At 35.4% G+C, this 16,811-nt stretch overlaps 1 pseudogene; it reads right to left on the reverse strand.

Annotated features, from left to right (window-relative positions):
* The window catches only part of LOC107758041 (cyclic nucleotide-gated cation channel beta-1-like), a 27,689-nt pseudogene that overhangs the window by 8,870 nt on the left and 2,008 nt on the right, over positions 1-16,811 (reverse strand).

The raw sequence follows: 16,811 nt of genomic DNA on the forward strand, positions 1-16,811 counted from the left end.
CTCTCTCTCTCTCTCTCTCTCTCTCACACACACACACACACAGACACGCGCACACACACACACACACACACAGAGTGATGTAATGCCTTCACATGTAATTGAAATAAAAATTAAATACTACATGAATTCAGGGGGTATTTATGTGCAGCTTCCCATTAGGAAACTCATAATTGCGACTGGGAAATCATTTTGATACCCGAGATTCAGAGTTGGAAAAAATCATACATTACATAGCATAGAAGAGTGTGTTTCTGTAGTGACCTGCATGTCATTTTGGTCATATACTTTTAAGTTTATCCGTGAGCATTTGATGCATTTTTTATACAGGGATACTGGCATTTATTTAATTTTGAAATACTCTGCAGTAAACCTGGGTTTTATTTTTCCGACAACAAAGCAACATTCATCATACTCAAACTGGAAAAAACTCAAACTGGGTTAAAGATATTTCGGTAACACTTTAGTATAGGGACCAATTCTCACTATTAACTAGTTGCTTATTAGCATGCCTATTATTAACCTATTGGCTGCTTATTAGTACTTATAAAACATTTATTCTACCTGGCCATATTCTACATCACTAATCCTACCCAATGCATAAATCTAACAATTACCTTACTAACTATTAATAAGCAGCAAATTAGGAGTTTATTGAGACAAAAGTCATACAGTAGTTAATGGTTTGTTAATAGCGAGAATGTGACCTTAAAATAAAGTGTGACCATTGTTCTTAACTACTATTTTCTTTTCTTAATTAAAAAAGGTTTAGAATATTTTGTATTCCAAAAGAATGTTCTTATCTTCTTCTTTTTTTCTTCAGAAGAAAGAAACAAGTTAAGTTTCTTAACTTCTTAGGAATTCCTCAAGAACTGCACTCAGGAATTCTTACTACCTTCTTGGAATTTCTTAACTTCTTGGAAATTTCTGAACTTCTTTAAGATTTTCGCCATTCTGGCCTCAGAAGTTGCTGTCAGGTCAGTTGAAGACCTTCAAAACCCTGCAGTAACATTGCATGCACATCTCCAAATATGCCAGGTAAACACAATAACCCCTTCTGAGGTACTATTCAGGATACGCAGACTGTCAGAGTTTTTGAGTAGCATTACAGCAAGACTTAGGCACCTCTAAATGTCACAAGTAGCTCCTGTTCACATTACATCTCTTACTGTTCAAGTCGGTTCTTATGAACTGCAAAGTGGACCAGAGTTTATAACAGCAGTCAAAAGTTTAGCTCTGTGAAACTAGACACAGCGGGACACTCAGTCTATGGAAAAACTTGTCTTGTTTTTTAGGACAGGACATGACACGCCTTAAATCACCTCCTCAAAGTGGCCTCGGCTGAGTAGTGTGCATACGTAGAGCTGTTGCTAAGTATAAAAGAGAACAAGACATTAAATATACAAGAAAGAAGGGCAGATATTCTCGTGTACATCCACTTAAGTGATCTAAAGGCAGAAAATGCAGCGAGAACATCTATTCTCACAGAGAGGGGGGAAAGCCTGTGCGCGCTGCCACTTGTCACTAAGTGTTAACTCACAACTAGTTACAAGTCCATAGGCAACAGACTTCACAAACGCACACTCTCGTCCATTTGTGTTCTTAAGTGACCCAAAGCACTTAACACTGAAAAATCACTTTAAAACACACACACGCGTACTGCACCCTGAAGTGTGCGAGGAATAGCACTTTAAGAGTTGGAAAAAATCATACATTACATAGCATAGAAGAGTGTGTTTCTGTAGTGACCTGCATGTCATTTTGGTCATATACTTTTAAGTTTATCCGTGAGCATTTGATGCATTTTTTATACAGGGATACTGGCATTTATTTAATTTTGAAATACTCTGCAGTAAACCTGGGTTTTATTTTTCCGACAACAAAGCAACATTCATCATACTCAAACTGGAAAAAACTCAAACTGGGTTAAAGATATTTCGGTAACACTTTAGTATAGGGACCAATTCTCACTATTAACTAGTTGCTTATTAGCATGCCTATTATTAACCTATTGGCTGCTTATTAGTACTTATAAAACATTTATTCTACCTGGCCATATTCTACATCACTAATCCTACCCAATGCATAAATCTAACAATTACCTTACTAACTATTAATAAGCAGCAAATTAGGAGTTTACTGAGGCAAAATTTGTTGTGAATGGTTTGTTAATAGCGAGAAATTGACCTTACAGTTTTTCTCGATTGCTTAAACACTATCACCAGGCTTTTGAACTAAAATTTCAAAACCATAACGCCATTTATCAAAAAGCACACCCATTTCCCTAAACTATAAACACTATTCCCCTTTTTGACACATGAATCAGATTTGTTGAACTGTCACTGCAAAACTCTACACACAAATCCCTTATTTGTGTTTACTGTTTTGAGAATACGAGGCATAGTTTCAAGAAATGTGTTTAAGCAATCGAGAAAAACTGTAAAATAAAGTGTGTCGGTATTTCTTTAACCAAGTCTTAAAGGTACAGTAGCAAAATTGACTATTTAACTCTGAGGGTCAGCGAGAGGGTAAACAAAAAAACTAAACTACGACTGGTTTTTGGTGCAATTTACCTTGAAACATATATATATATATATCGGCGATTCCACAGTTTAGGCCTAACTGCAAGGACAATAGCCTGCAAAATCAATCTTCATGGAGAAAGCCATTGTCCTCAGGTTAACATCCTGAGAAAACCTGGGGTACAGCTGTGTGAAAGGCAGGATAGATATGGCAATGGTAAACTAGTAAACTTTGATCAAAGTTGAGTTGATGTAAAATTTAACGTATGTAACATGGACGGAAAAACAGTGTAAATTCAAGCAGAAAGTGTACTTAATCTAATTCAGTTTAATAAAATTCTGGTTGAATCCCAGTTCATGTTTTGCTTTGTTCCTAATTTGGTATAGTTATGAGTCATGCGTTGTGTATGGTTCACAAAACTGGTAATAGGACTTCCATGCAGGCAGGGTGGCCATCTAATATTATCTGTTCTATAAACTTAAAGGTGCATTTTTGATTCTGGTATGTTCATAAACTGAAAGCCAGCAAAATTACTAACAAATACCACAGGTATATTTTTCAAATTTATTTGCCAAATGTAGAAGCCAAAGGAACTGCTACAAGTGTGCAAAGTTATAACGTGGACGGAAAAAATTTAACAATCCTGCAAGATTGCCTCTGTAACACAAAATAATACCATTTCATGAAAACTGGCACCCGATACCGATACCAGTATCGGTATCGGTGCATCCCTACTTTTAGTGTAACTCTAAAAATATCCACCTCCAGGTCATGGTTCACATGTCTTTACCGATTTTAATATGCAAGTGTGAGAGTAACTTTTATACTGTTAGTAATATTTCACGATGAACACTTATTGGACTGAAGCAACTTCGGTTTACATGATTATCCATACAATTGTTTTTAGTAAAATCATGTTAAAATGTATCAAATCATGTCCAATTCACGTCATCATCGTATTACATTGCATTAAATTTTGCCTCCAAAATAAAAAAACTAATAAAAAAACTAAAGAGTTTTGATCATAAAACTAAGCATTTTAATATCATCATACTGACACATATTATGATATAGAGTGACAACTGATATTTATATGCGTTTTATGGAAGTAGTCTCCTATACTGTAACAAGGATCTCATTGAATTACGTTACAAGCTATCAGAATTTCACCTTACTTTTTGGCCTTATAAATAAATATCAGCAACTGAACCAAACTGCATATTTTTTTGCTCAGTTTGAAAATAAAACTGAGGTGTTTTTTTACTGAGGTGTCTTCAAATTCTCCTACATGAGCCATAAAAGTCTGTTGAATCAAATAAAATACTTAACAAAATAATTTTTTTTTATTACGACTAAAGATTCAATAAACTGTTCCATTTAAAAAAATGTATGGCTTCACATGCTTAAATCCACCACACGGTCGCTGGGATGTAAACCACTGGCTCTCACCTCTCCTCTATGTTTGCTACAGCAGTCTCTTCCGCTCCTTCTTGATGCTCTCAATGAGAGGCGTCCAACGCTCAGTCTGGGTCTCTGCGTCCTCCTGCTCCTGCATGGCCAGCACGTGCGGCAGGATGTTGGGCAGCACCTGAAGCAGGGATGAGCCCTCCTGCCCCGAGCCCTGCTCCCTCTGCTGGGCCTCCCAGTCTGAGTCCACCTCCTCCAGCACCATATCACACGGGTCCTGCAGGATGCAGACTGCACCGACAACAGGAAGAAAATCATGCTTCATAGATCACAGAGATTAGGCTTAAAGACTCAGAAATGGACATATTTTTGACAGTTTTCCTTTTCTACTGAAGGTTTTTGTATCAGTGCATCACAATTGACATGGTTTTCTCTGCATCTGAAGCATGCAGATTCACTTCCAGTGGCAAAAACTGCATTATAGCATTGATCCCACCGGAGCCCAAAGTGGTTTGCTGGTCTCAAAGCATGTCAATGCAGATTACGCTGGTCTGTTTTGGTTTTGGATGGTTTTAGTGGGTTTTGGGCAATTGTCAGCTGTTAGAGCTGCATCATGTTTTTTTTTTTTATTATTAATACTAAAAATGCATTGTATGTTTGTATTATGTATTAAAAAGCAACACATTTAGACCCCAAATGGTAAAATCTGCACATTTTGTAAGCTGTAAGAATTTAGGCTAACACTTTATTTTAAGGTCCAATTCTCACTATTAACTAGTTGCTCATTAGCATGCATATTACTCACATATTGTCTGTTTATTAGTACTTACAGTATAAAGAGCACATTAATGCCTTATTCTGCATCACCATGTTCTAGAGCCCTTAACCCGACCCAATACCTAAACTTAACAACTACCTTACTAACTATTAATAAGCAGCAAATTAGGATTTTCTTAAGGGAAAACCCGTAGTTAATGGTGAATACATGTTCCCTATTCTAAAGTGTTACCAAATTTGGTTAATGAAACACATACAGTATACAGTGGTGTGAAAAAGTTTTTGCCCCCTTCCTGTTTTTTTAATTGTTTGCATATTTGTTAAAGTGCTCAAACTTACTGAAACAGAATGTATTTTAAAAATGAATGAAATCATTTTAGCTGCAGTAGTGCTTCTTCCACATACAATTTTACAGCATTTTTAGCATTTTACACATTTCTGCTCTGACCACACGACAAACAATCTGCTTTTTGAAATAATTTATTTATTATTGATTTCATACAGCAGACAAAGTAAGGTAGCTGCCTGTGTTGTTAGCAATAGCCCTTCACAATAAAACATAAACATAAATAACATCAATATACAGCATGAGAATGTTCCACCTTGCTGTAGTGAAGCCTTGAATTGATGAATCACGGACTTTGCTAACATCCTTAGCATGGTAAAACAGCTCATAGGTTTTGTTTTTCAAAGCATTTAGACTAACTCTTGCTTTTTATAGCAGGCAATGTAGATATTGGCAAATACATTTAGTGGCATGGGGATTTATGGGCATTTTTTTTTTATTTTTTAATTTGATGGCAACAATATTGCATATAATTGTGCTCCTTTACACTGCAAAAATTATTTTCTTACTCAGGATTTTTGTCTTGTTTTCCAGTACAAATATATAAATATTCTTAAGCCAAGATACCTTTACGTAAGATGCAAAATTATGTTCTCAAGTCTTGCTTTCTGAAAGATCAAAATGAAGCAAGTTTATGCTTAAAACAAGAAAAAATAAATGTCCATGGGGTAAAAAAATGCTTTTCCTTTTGAATTACATTTTTTTCTTACCCCTTTGGCAGATTTTTTTTTCTCATTTTAATCAGAAATTATTTTTTTTAGAAAGCAAGAATATGTCATTTTGCTTGTGTCTTGATTAAAGAATGTTTAGATATTTGTACTGGAAAACAAGAGGAAGAAAACACAGAGGAAAAATCAGTGTTAAAGTTTTTTATGTTAAACTTTCTCCTATCCTGGTTTAATATTCATAGACAAAAGTTGATTTCCTCTAAACATGTGAAAACTGTGGCTCTGTGGGGCTTATGAAACCCTGTACACAAGTTTGGGGCTGGACATTCTTTCCAATCAAAGGCGGAAATATTTAATGTTTAGTGATGCTGATGGCACAAATGTAGACAGTATACAAGCAGTAAATGACATCGTAAACTCTGACTGGACCACTGTGTGTTTACTGCATGTCTGTGAGGTAGCCTAATCATCAAAGAACTAAACAATCATCACAATTAACAAGCCAGCATGCTAATCTGTAATACAGTTAACAGAAATCACCAAGGAAGATTACGTGAAAAAGCACTGCTACAAATGTTCAAATCCGATGTAGCTGTATGGAACTAGAGGATATTAGTATGTGTATCTGTCTGAACGTCTCTCGCTGTCTCTGCGTGGAGGTAATGACTCTCCCAGTCATCTTCTCCTTATGTTTAGGAGGCTTTAACGACCTTCTCCCCTGAAACAGAAGGAGAAGAGGAGCTGAGTTAACACCTCCACCTACAAATAAGCAGTGAGAGAATAGCAATGCCTCTGATATATTCAAATATATAATCTTGGGGAACAAAACACCCTGTCTTGCAAAGCTTTCTGCAGTCATTATATCTATGCGTGTAAAGATGTGTTAAAAACAACAACAACTTACCGTTTTGAACGATATCAGAGCTGTCCTGCAAATAAACACAGAGTAAATGGGTTAATACTAGCAGTGAAGTCTTTTTAAATTTTTTACACACACTACTTTATTTTAAAGGGGACAGTGTGCTTACAGCTTACCTCTTTTGGTTTCTGTACTGGTTGTGGTATGATGCGTCCGAGCCCCTGTACTATCCAGCCAACCATACTTGAAAACAAATGAAATATCATGCATGTCATTAGACTTAATTATATGTAAAAACATTTAACATTTATCCAAACAATAAAAGGCTTCAGACACAGGTTGTTCACAAAACAAGACAAAAATACAAGAAAACAAACAAAACCAATCAAAATGAAACAAAAAAAAACAAAAAATGAACACAAAACAAAACAACAAAAAGCAAATAAAAAAACTAGCAAGCAAAAAACAAAACAAAAAAACAAAAAACAAAAAAAAACAAAACAAAAAAAAAACAAATAAAACAAACAAAAATGAAAACAACAACAAACACAAAAGAAAAAACCAACAACAATACAAACGCAAAAAAACAAAACAAAACAAAAACAAAACAATGCAAATGCAAATGCAAATGCAAAACAAAAACAAAACACACAAAACCAAAAACAAATTAACAAAATATAAAAACACAAAACAAACACAAAACACACAAAAAACAAAAACAGAAAAAAACTAACAAAATGAAAAACTTAAAACAAAACAACAAACAAAACACAAAAAACAAAGAAAACAAAAACAGAAAAAACAAAACACACCAAATGAAACAAAACAAAGACACAAAACAAATACAAAAGAAAACCCAAAAACAATACAAATGCAAAACAAAAACAAAACAAACAAAACCCAAAACAAACACAAAAAGAAACATACAAAACAAAAACAAAACAATGTATATTTAACCAAGGAGTCAAAGCTTGGTTGGTTAACATAACCGAGCCCGGTCTTATGAAAATGCGTATAAATAGTACGTCAAATAAAAAATTGACTTTGGCGTGTATATGCTACACACGTGTTTGGCGTGCATATAATACGCAGTTTTTGCGTGCATATGATACAAAATTTGTTGGTGTGCATATGATACACAGTTTTTGCGTATATATGATACGCATCTACCCCACAACCCTTTACCCATTACATAGCATATACACGCCAAAGTTTTTGTTTCTATTTGGCGTACTATTTATATGCACTTTCATGAGATCGGGTTGCATAACCATAGACATTTTAAAGGAAGCAGATGGACACTCACTTCGTGCCTTTGGAATCCTCAGCTACTTTAGTTTGCTCAGGAGCTGCAGGTGCTAAATAGAAAAAAAATGTCACATGCAGACCACTCTGTCACCAAGAAAGCCTAACATTCTTGATTTTTAAAAAGGTACCTGGCTCTTGTTTGCAGGGAGTCACAGGTGCAGAAGCAGCCTTCTGGGCAGGTGCATCTGTGCCAGCGGGAGGACGAAGATGGACAGGAGACAGAGGAACTACTTTCTCAAAACCATGCTTAATCCATTCTATTACCCTGAAAGAGAAAGAAACAGATAGGTTAAAGTGTTCAGCCAGAATGAGAGTTCAGATTAGCTTCTGACAGCTGATTAACATGGTGGTGGTTGAGGAGAGACCCCCCCACATAATTGTAAAGAGCTTTGGGTGTACAACAATACACAATAAAGCGCTATATAAATGCATCATTCATTCATTCATTCATATACCTGGGAGAGAAGGGCACGTTAGCAGCGTCTGGCTCCTCATCAGACACAACCTCCACCACAGGAATATGAGGCAGTGGCTCAGCATCTGGTGATAGCGAGAATCATGTCACGTGTGTTGTGTCCTCTCTCATCGGCCCTTTGCAATGCAAATTCAGAAAGCCAAAGTTTATACTGTTCTATATGATGTGCCGATTAAGTGGCTGAACTCACCACGAATGTCTTTGACCTCTTGCACCTGTAAAGAGACGAGAAACACAAAGAACTCTTACTGCATTAGTTCTTGATTTAATATTGGTGTGAAAATGAAAGGGCCGGGTGATTGGCTTGCATTTTAGTTTGCATCTGTCTATATTATTTCAAGTGTCATTCATTTATGAAAGTGTTTGCAAGAAGGTTTTTAAGTATATAACGGTGTTTCTTCAACTTTTGCACATTTGGCTCTGTAAACTTAGAAACTGTCAAAGATAAACTCTTTTAACACACTTTTAATGCTCTTGCTACACCTTACATATCTTACATATTTTTACTTATATTTTAACACATCATGTGTCTATTTTATTTGACAATGGTCAGACATAATTTGTGTATAATTTGTAACCAATATTGTTGAAAACATTTTTCACACACTAAGCACTGAAATAGTTACATGAGTATTTCACTCATTATTTCGCATGGTTTTTAATTGTATGTTTTTATTTATAACATTTTAAAGTTGAAAGTCTGGGGCTGTGATGAGTAAAGCAACAAAATAGAAGCATTTGAAAAATAGCCATAAATAAATAAATAAAGTTTTATGTGATCTTCATTTAACACCGCGCTAATTTTGATAACGCTTACAGTTGAAGAAACACCACATATGTAAGCAAGCATGCCAGTTTTAAGCTGCTATGCAAGCATCTGATATTTTTGATGCAGCAGGGTCATACCATAGTTATAGCAGGATAGTTATAGAATATAGCAAGAAACATTAAGATATCTGAAAGGCAATGAAGCTCAAATTATGAGTATTTCATGACAAGAGGGATTTGTTTTGAAGACTCAACCTATAACCGCCTAAAGCAGTCCTGAAAAGCTCGTCTGCAGCAATCAGTTTGTGTTTACAACCTTAATTTGTTGTAATGCTATATACTGTGATGATAATATAGCTGTAAGGAATTACTAAGTCATTAATATTCAGCAGTTTGGACTGGTTGTTATAAATGGTTCTTGTTTACATGTATTTAAACTGGCTGATTACTGAGCAGACAGAAACGCTCAAAGAAAGGAGCTTGCATTTTGATGTTGTGGTGGAGTTCGAAGACCAAATAACTGCAATGAATGTCTTTGTATATCACCTCATACTTAAAGGGGACATATGATTGTGCAGTCTTATTGTGTACAGTATGTACTAGACATCCTCCAATATTGACAATTAAAATTAAAATTCACAGACCATTTACTATAACTGAACTGCAAATTTGGATGAACCAATGGTAACATTGGACCACCCAGATTTAAATATGAGCATCTATTCAGCAACTTGCCTTGCCCTAATGATGTGCTGATGAAAAGTTTAGAATATGGCCCCTTTAAAGTTGACTTGTGGGACAGAGAAGGGAACAACGAGCATGATCCTGACATACTGTAGCTTGCTCCAAAAACACTGTACTTACTGGAGGATCCACTTTAACCACTGGAACTGCAGGCTAAATGGAAATGCAATGAAACTCTCACATAAGTTTTCTAGAAAACCTAAAGACACCTTTGAGACTGGACCTGAAATGCTCCATTAATACTAACTCTAAAAATGAACTCCATTAACTCTAAAATGTAAGCTAAAGTAAGTAAATAATAAACTAATAAATAAAATTTAACAAAATCTATATACAGAAGAGTAATTCTTTCTCAATCTTTATCTAATAACAAATGGAAACTTTCTCAGTAAAAACAGTCATTAAAAAAGCAAATAAATAGTAAAAAATAAACTTCTTTGCTTATGAAATACATCGTTTTCATTTTTGTAGAGTCGTTCTTCCTCAATTTTAATCTAATAAAATAATTGTACTTTTTTTGTTAATAACAATGCATTTTTTTTTGGTAAAGGTAAATCTTGTTATCATAATTCACATTTTAAAATAACAAATAATAATAATAATATTATATATAGTATATATATATATATATATAGTTTCAAAATTGTATTGCAAAATTGCAAAAAAAGAAATGCAAAGTAGCATTAAGTATTTAAAAAGCGAATAATTTCTGAAACAGGTTAAATCAAGAAATAAAATTTGAATGTGATTTTCCTCATTAAAGTAAATATATGTTACAAATTTTTTTTTTTACCGTACATTGTGAGGCTCCAGGACACACTTTGGAAAACGTCTGTTTTCGTAATCTATTTAAAATGTTGAATTTAAATTTATTTGAAATAATTGGAATATTAAACACATGAATGATCATTCTTCTCAAACACAAATGTCCATGAACAGCATAAAAATGTAGTCATTAATATGCTTCACAAAGTCTAACACGCCTAACTAATAAGCTTATGTAGTAAACTGCAGCAAATCCGGTAAACTTGTAGGAGGAAATATTATAAAAATTGACTTGGTAAATAACCAAATAAGCAATTAGACTGCACAAAGCTTCAGTGTCTTATGGGATTAGTCAATGTGTGCAGTGTGTGTCTATACCTCAGTGACCTCCTCTGGCTCTGTGTGACCCTTGTATTTCTCATCTGGCTGTGGAACCACTTTTCCCAGTCCCTGCACAATCCAGCCTATCATTCCAGCCCTGATGAAAGAAGAGATACAGTAAAGTCCATCAGCTGCTCTGGGCGTAGGAGAGGATGTGAATGCATGCAAATAAGCTGCTTTGCTATAAGTCAACTCTAGATGGCAGCAGGGGACAGTAAAAATAAACAGGTTTGCCCTGTGGGCACCAGTGAAGCAGTAGCCGATGCTACATTTTTTCCCCCCCATTTCAGTACTGTTCTTGTAGATGAATATATATATATATATATATATATATATATATATATATATATATATATACTCTAGCAGTGAGAGTCTGCATGACACCTTCTCCTTCAGTGTTGCCTTTTTCGGAGTGTCTATTTACACTAAGTGCAAACAGGCCGCCTTGTTGGCAGAGGCTATTTACACTAACGCCGTCCACCAACGTGTGATTGGGCTAGTCAACACTACAAAAGAGACAGTTAAAAAGAGCTCCAGTGGTGTAAATGGTAAAGCACGTGCTGCAGTCATTTTGACGCAGTCGACCAGAGTTCGAATCCGCCTTTTGACAAACATTTTTTTCTCCCTTTTCAAATCTCATATCACATCGGAAAGGCATTTATTTTCAATAAAAATGAAGGAAATAATTGAAAAGTTGAAAATAAAGTATCGGGTAGGGTTAGGATAGGTGAAGAGAGGGCTTTATTGTCCCATAAGGTGGCATCCATTTAATAATCTGAATTGAAGTCCCTGTCAAATCAAAATTAAAGTTTTTTGGGTGTTGGTATCAATATACTTAAGGTTAAGGTCTTTAGGTTATCTATAAGCCAGTGTGCTCCAAAACAGTGACAAAATTCGCATTTAGAAGATATAAGAATTCAAAGCTTGCAGTTCATCACTTCCACCAAAATGGATCAACGATTTTTTTGACGTACTTTCACCTTGTACTTCAGCTTCTCATCAAATCTTCTGAACAATCAAATGCTCTCTAGAATCCAAAGCGCCCGCCCCCTACACTATAAATAGACGCTGAAGCGCAGGCTGAGATCAGTCACTTGTTCACAGGATTTGTATTTTCTGTACGGTGAATGGAACGTAGTGCAATATATAGGGGATAGGGAACGATTCAGACAGTGTAAATATGCTTTACATTGGGGCAAAAGAAGTCTGGTTTCGCGCTATGTCACGCTAACCACAGTCTGCTCTTGTCCAGAGACATGATAGCACGGAGCAGATCATATGCGCGAGTCGGCGCAGACCACAAAATGTATCGGAGCTATTTGAATTCTACACAGAATGCTATATTTTATAGCAATATGGATGAGATTGTAGTTGTCATACCCTGTCAAGTTTCAAAATCAATGTTCTAAAGCAGCGGTTCTTAAACCTGTTCCTCACGTCCCCCTGCTCTGCATCTCTCTCTCTCTCTATATATGCTCTAGGGAAGCCAGTCTGCATATTACAATGCTTAGGTTTATGTCTGTTCAGCACGAGGGTCTTTTGCCTTGAGCTCTTAATATGGAAATACAGCTCAGTACAATAAAGTATTTTGCGTGTGTAGCATGCAAAGACTCTCCATGCTGGTCTGCAGCAAAGCTCTGCATGTTTGTGCATGACCTAATATCTGCTATAAGCTACTCACTGGTCCGATGTGTTACTGCCATCCATGATACAGTGATGGAAAAATGTGTGATACTCATCAAAACATTTATTTAACAGGCACACACACAGATACAGATGTTAACAGGTATTCTCACAAACTACATAAGATGTGGCAAACAGCATACACATACAAAATTAAATTGAATCTGTATGATTGAAACTATACCTGTTGCTCACTGCATTTCCCTCATGCTGTTCAATCCAAGGTAAACAAAAAGAAAAAATGTTCAAGAGTAAAACACATACTCATATGCTCTATACATGTACTTCTGTCAGGACCACTATCGTCAAATATGATTGACAATTAGCATACAGTTTGGATTGGCGGTATGGTTCTGTTCTGGGCAAGAACTCCCTGCGCATCCATGCAGCCTAGCATGGATGAGAGCAGGGAGAGCAGCAATAACCCCCCAGGGTAAACAGAACAGAACCAACATAAATGTATTGCAGATATCGTTAAAGTTCAATAATGTTATGTACACATTTTAAAATTAGTCTGATTCAAAGGAGAAGAGGGACCTTATATATGAATGCTTAGATAGGTGTCGTATTCCCATAGGTTGATGGGGATCAGCTGAGAGTCAGCTGATGCGAGCTTGACTAACGTGACCTGCCAGAACTAACGCTACGCTTGATATTACCAGGCTTTCGTAAATCAGAAAGCATGGTTAAATTGCTTGAAATTAGTTCACAAATAAATTGGTTCTATTTTTAAAATGTACTAAATTCAAGTTCAAAGTAGCAAAAAGAAGGAGAGAAAAAGATCATTTAAGTATTTAAAAAAGGTACTGATTAAATAAAGAAATTAAAGAGAATTTCTCATCAACGTAACTTTAAAATAGTTTTACAATTACATAAAGGAACCTGTTTTTCTCTCTCTCCTTTTTATGTATGCTGTAAAGCTTCAGGACACAACAGATGTTAAACTGAAACATCTGCCTTGAAACTTGCCACCTGAATGTTAAACATAGTTGTTTTTGACACTTTGACTGTGTTCACACTTGAGTTAAATTCATCTTCAGCAAAGTCTAAAAAGAGTTTGTATTACTTTTTATCTCAAAGTTATGATTACTGAAGAAGGTGTCTGCACATAATGACAAATGATCAAATTTGTGTTTTTAAAACCAAACTTTTTAACACCAAAAAAAAATTTAATTTCTATTCTCATTAAAATGGACAAAAACAGTAAAAATTAGTACAAAAGTAAATAGTAAAAAGTCACAATGACCCATAAAATAAAAAATTAGTATTTTTGCCTTGCAAGTATAACTGAGTAAATGTCCTTGCGCACCATTGAGTCCGAAATTTTCGTATGCATTTTTTAATTTTTTTTCTCTTCTCGTATTTGTCATCCTTTCCTATCAAAATGCTTGTTACAGATGTGAAAACGCAGAAAATCGAACCTGTTCCGAATTTTCTTATTACGGACGAAAGTTTCGGAGGCGGTGTGTAAACATGATTGACACAACGTGAGGTCGTACTTATTTTTTAACGTGCGAAAATTTCGGACGAGAATTTCAGACTCAGTGTGCAATGACCTTCTGTTTCAAATTTCAATAGTAATTAAATACAGCACAAAATGTAAAAAAAAAAAGTCTCAAGTTTAGTAATAAAGTACAATTACTCAAGAACTGTAAGCTAAACGTTCTGCTATCAGTTATTTAAATTTTCAAGAGAAGAGATTTAAATATGATTCACCGTTTTGTGTCCGTGTGCTATGTGCCAACTCGGTTATGTAAGAATCATTTATTTACCCGTTTAAGCTGGATACTGTCACCCTAATTGAGGTCGTTCATTCATTTTAAAACTCATTGTTTTTGTGCCAACAAAAATATAGCTCATATTAATGTCTAATGGAATGAAGAAATAACATAACAATAGAAATAGTTGTAAATTATAAAGATTATAAGAGTGTCAGACTACTTAATTAAAATTAAATTAAAAAAATTCATCCTTTCAGTAAGTTTTTCTTTATGCATTATGCAATATCACGAATTAGGCATTTTTGATTTTTTGGCTTACAAACATTATTATTTAGATTTCAGCTTTATTATGTGAATGTACGAGACTGAAGTCATGAAAATACCTTAACTTCACTGTCGGCCAGTTTAGAGGAGTTTACTGGCTGAGGGAGAGCACTGCTGAACCCATGAGAGAGCCAACTCAAAACTCCACTCTGAGAGAGAGAGAGAGAGAGAGAGAGAGAGAGAGAGAGAGAGAGGGAGAGGGGAAGGGATAGAGAGCAGTAATTAGGTCTGGCAGGATTACTGCGTCTAGAGACACTGAATGCACATATGTCCCACACACACACAAACATAACATCACCTGTTTTCCTCTGAGACCTCTTCCGTTGGCTTGGAAGGTTCTGTAAAATAACATCATGAAAAATGAATGAACAATATTCTCAGGTCTGTATTTTTTTCTGTGATTCAGTGTTGGTCATTGATCAAAACGGTTGTCAAATTTGATAGAGTGCATAGTTACCTTGTTTTACTTCCTCTTTTTTCGTCCCATGCTAAAGAACAGTGCAGAGACAGTGAAGACATGCTTAAACTGTGAAAGGTGACTCAATGTACACGTTCACAAACTCACAGTCGCAGGTGCTGCAGTGGAAGCATTGGTCTGGTCCTCCTCTGCCAGCTTCCCAGGAGATGCTGGAGGCTGGGGAACAACCTTTATCACCCAGCTAAACATGCTGTCAGAAATGCAGACCAACACAGCAAGAGTCAATGTATCTGTGAATGGGCGAGACTTCCGATTCATTAGCCTATATGTAACTAGAAGAATAACAAAGTGCAGTAAACGGTAAATTACAAACCATTTATAATTACAATAATACATTAAAATAACATGACAAGCACTATCAGTACGTTAAAAACAACAAGTATGATTCATTCTAGTGAATCGGTTCGTGCTAAACGGTCCTATCGCCCATTCTAGTGATTCGGTGCGTTTGGGTGGTTCATGTTAAAATGATTCACCGACTCGAGTCTCTGTATTATGTGTAATTTTTAACCGTCTGCAAGTTGCATTTAGTGTAGGTTCACCAGTTCAAGTTGGATACGCACCTAACACTTTGTTTCAAACAGCAGTGATAAACAAGAAAATAGTGATTCAATGCTGCAAACAAAATTCAATTCTACTGTAAAGCAGCTCTAAAAAGACAATAGTATACAGTGATTATACAGTTGAAATCAGTTCATTGTTGATTCAGTTCGCTTATGGAATTAGTTTAATTCATCTAGCCCAGTGGTCACCAACCTTTTTAGGCCCAAGATCCCTGACCTCGGCCTTTATGAAAGACAAGATCTACCTATTGAAGAATTGATAGAAAAAGACATCCCAGATTGTACTTCAAATTTGAGGCCTTTTACTTAGTATTTTAATTAGTGATGCGCCGGTCATAGCTGATTCAGAATTCAGTTTTTATTTTCGTTCTTTCTTTTTTAACTAGCAAATTGGATTCTGATACTGATTTTGAAGCAAATGTATTTATTGGCTATTTGCTTTATAACAAACAAACTGGCTTTAAACAAAAATATCTAGCCATTTGAAATTAGAGGCAACCACTGCATTTTAATCACGATCTGCACGGGCAGTTGTTTTTAATTTGATTTAGATTAATTTCAGGATTTAAAACAAAAACAGAATGGTCTGACTTTAGGTGTCATTTATTTATTTGCTACATAAAACATCTGCACGAAACAAAAACAGCAGGTCTGCCCAGAAATGTAATGCATTTTTGTACTTATTTTACTGTTATTTTCGGGATCTACTGGGACAGTGATAAAGATCTACCGCGATCGACGGGTTGGCGACCACTGATCTAGCCTATAAAGCAGTTCTCTCACCAATTAGACAGTTTTATATTTAGCCTTCAAAAATATCAAAATATATGATGTTTTTTGTTTAATAAAACTCATTTTGAATGCCATGTCATTTTCATTAAATGTAAATACATGTTGTTATGCATATTTGTTCATGCACAGCCACAGTGACCAGTGTGGCATAAGGTGAATCACATGAATACTGAGTAAATATAAATACATTTCATAATCATAGTTCTGTCATGACAACTCTCGGAGGGATTAG

Source organism: Sinocyclocheilus rhinocerous, unplaced genomic scaffold (genome assembly GCF_001515625.1).
Source record: "Sinocyclocheilus rhinocerous isolate Xijiao unplaced genomic scaffold, SAMN03320098_v1.1 scaffold82, whole genome shotgun sequence".
Taxonomy (NCBI): domain Eukaryota; kingdom Metazoa; phylum Chordata; class Actinopteri; order Cypriniformes; family Cyprinidae; genus Sinocyclocheilus; species Sinocyclocheilus rhinocerous.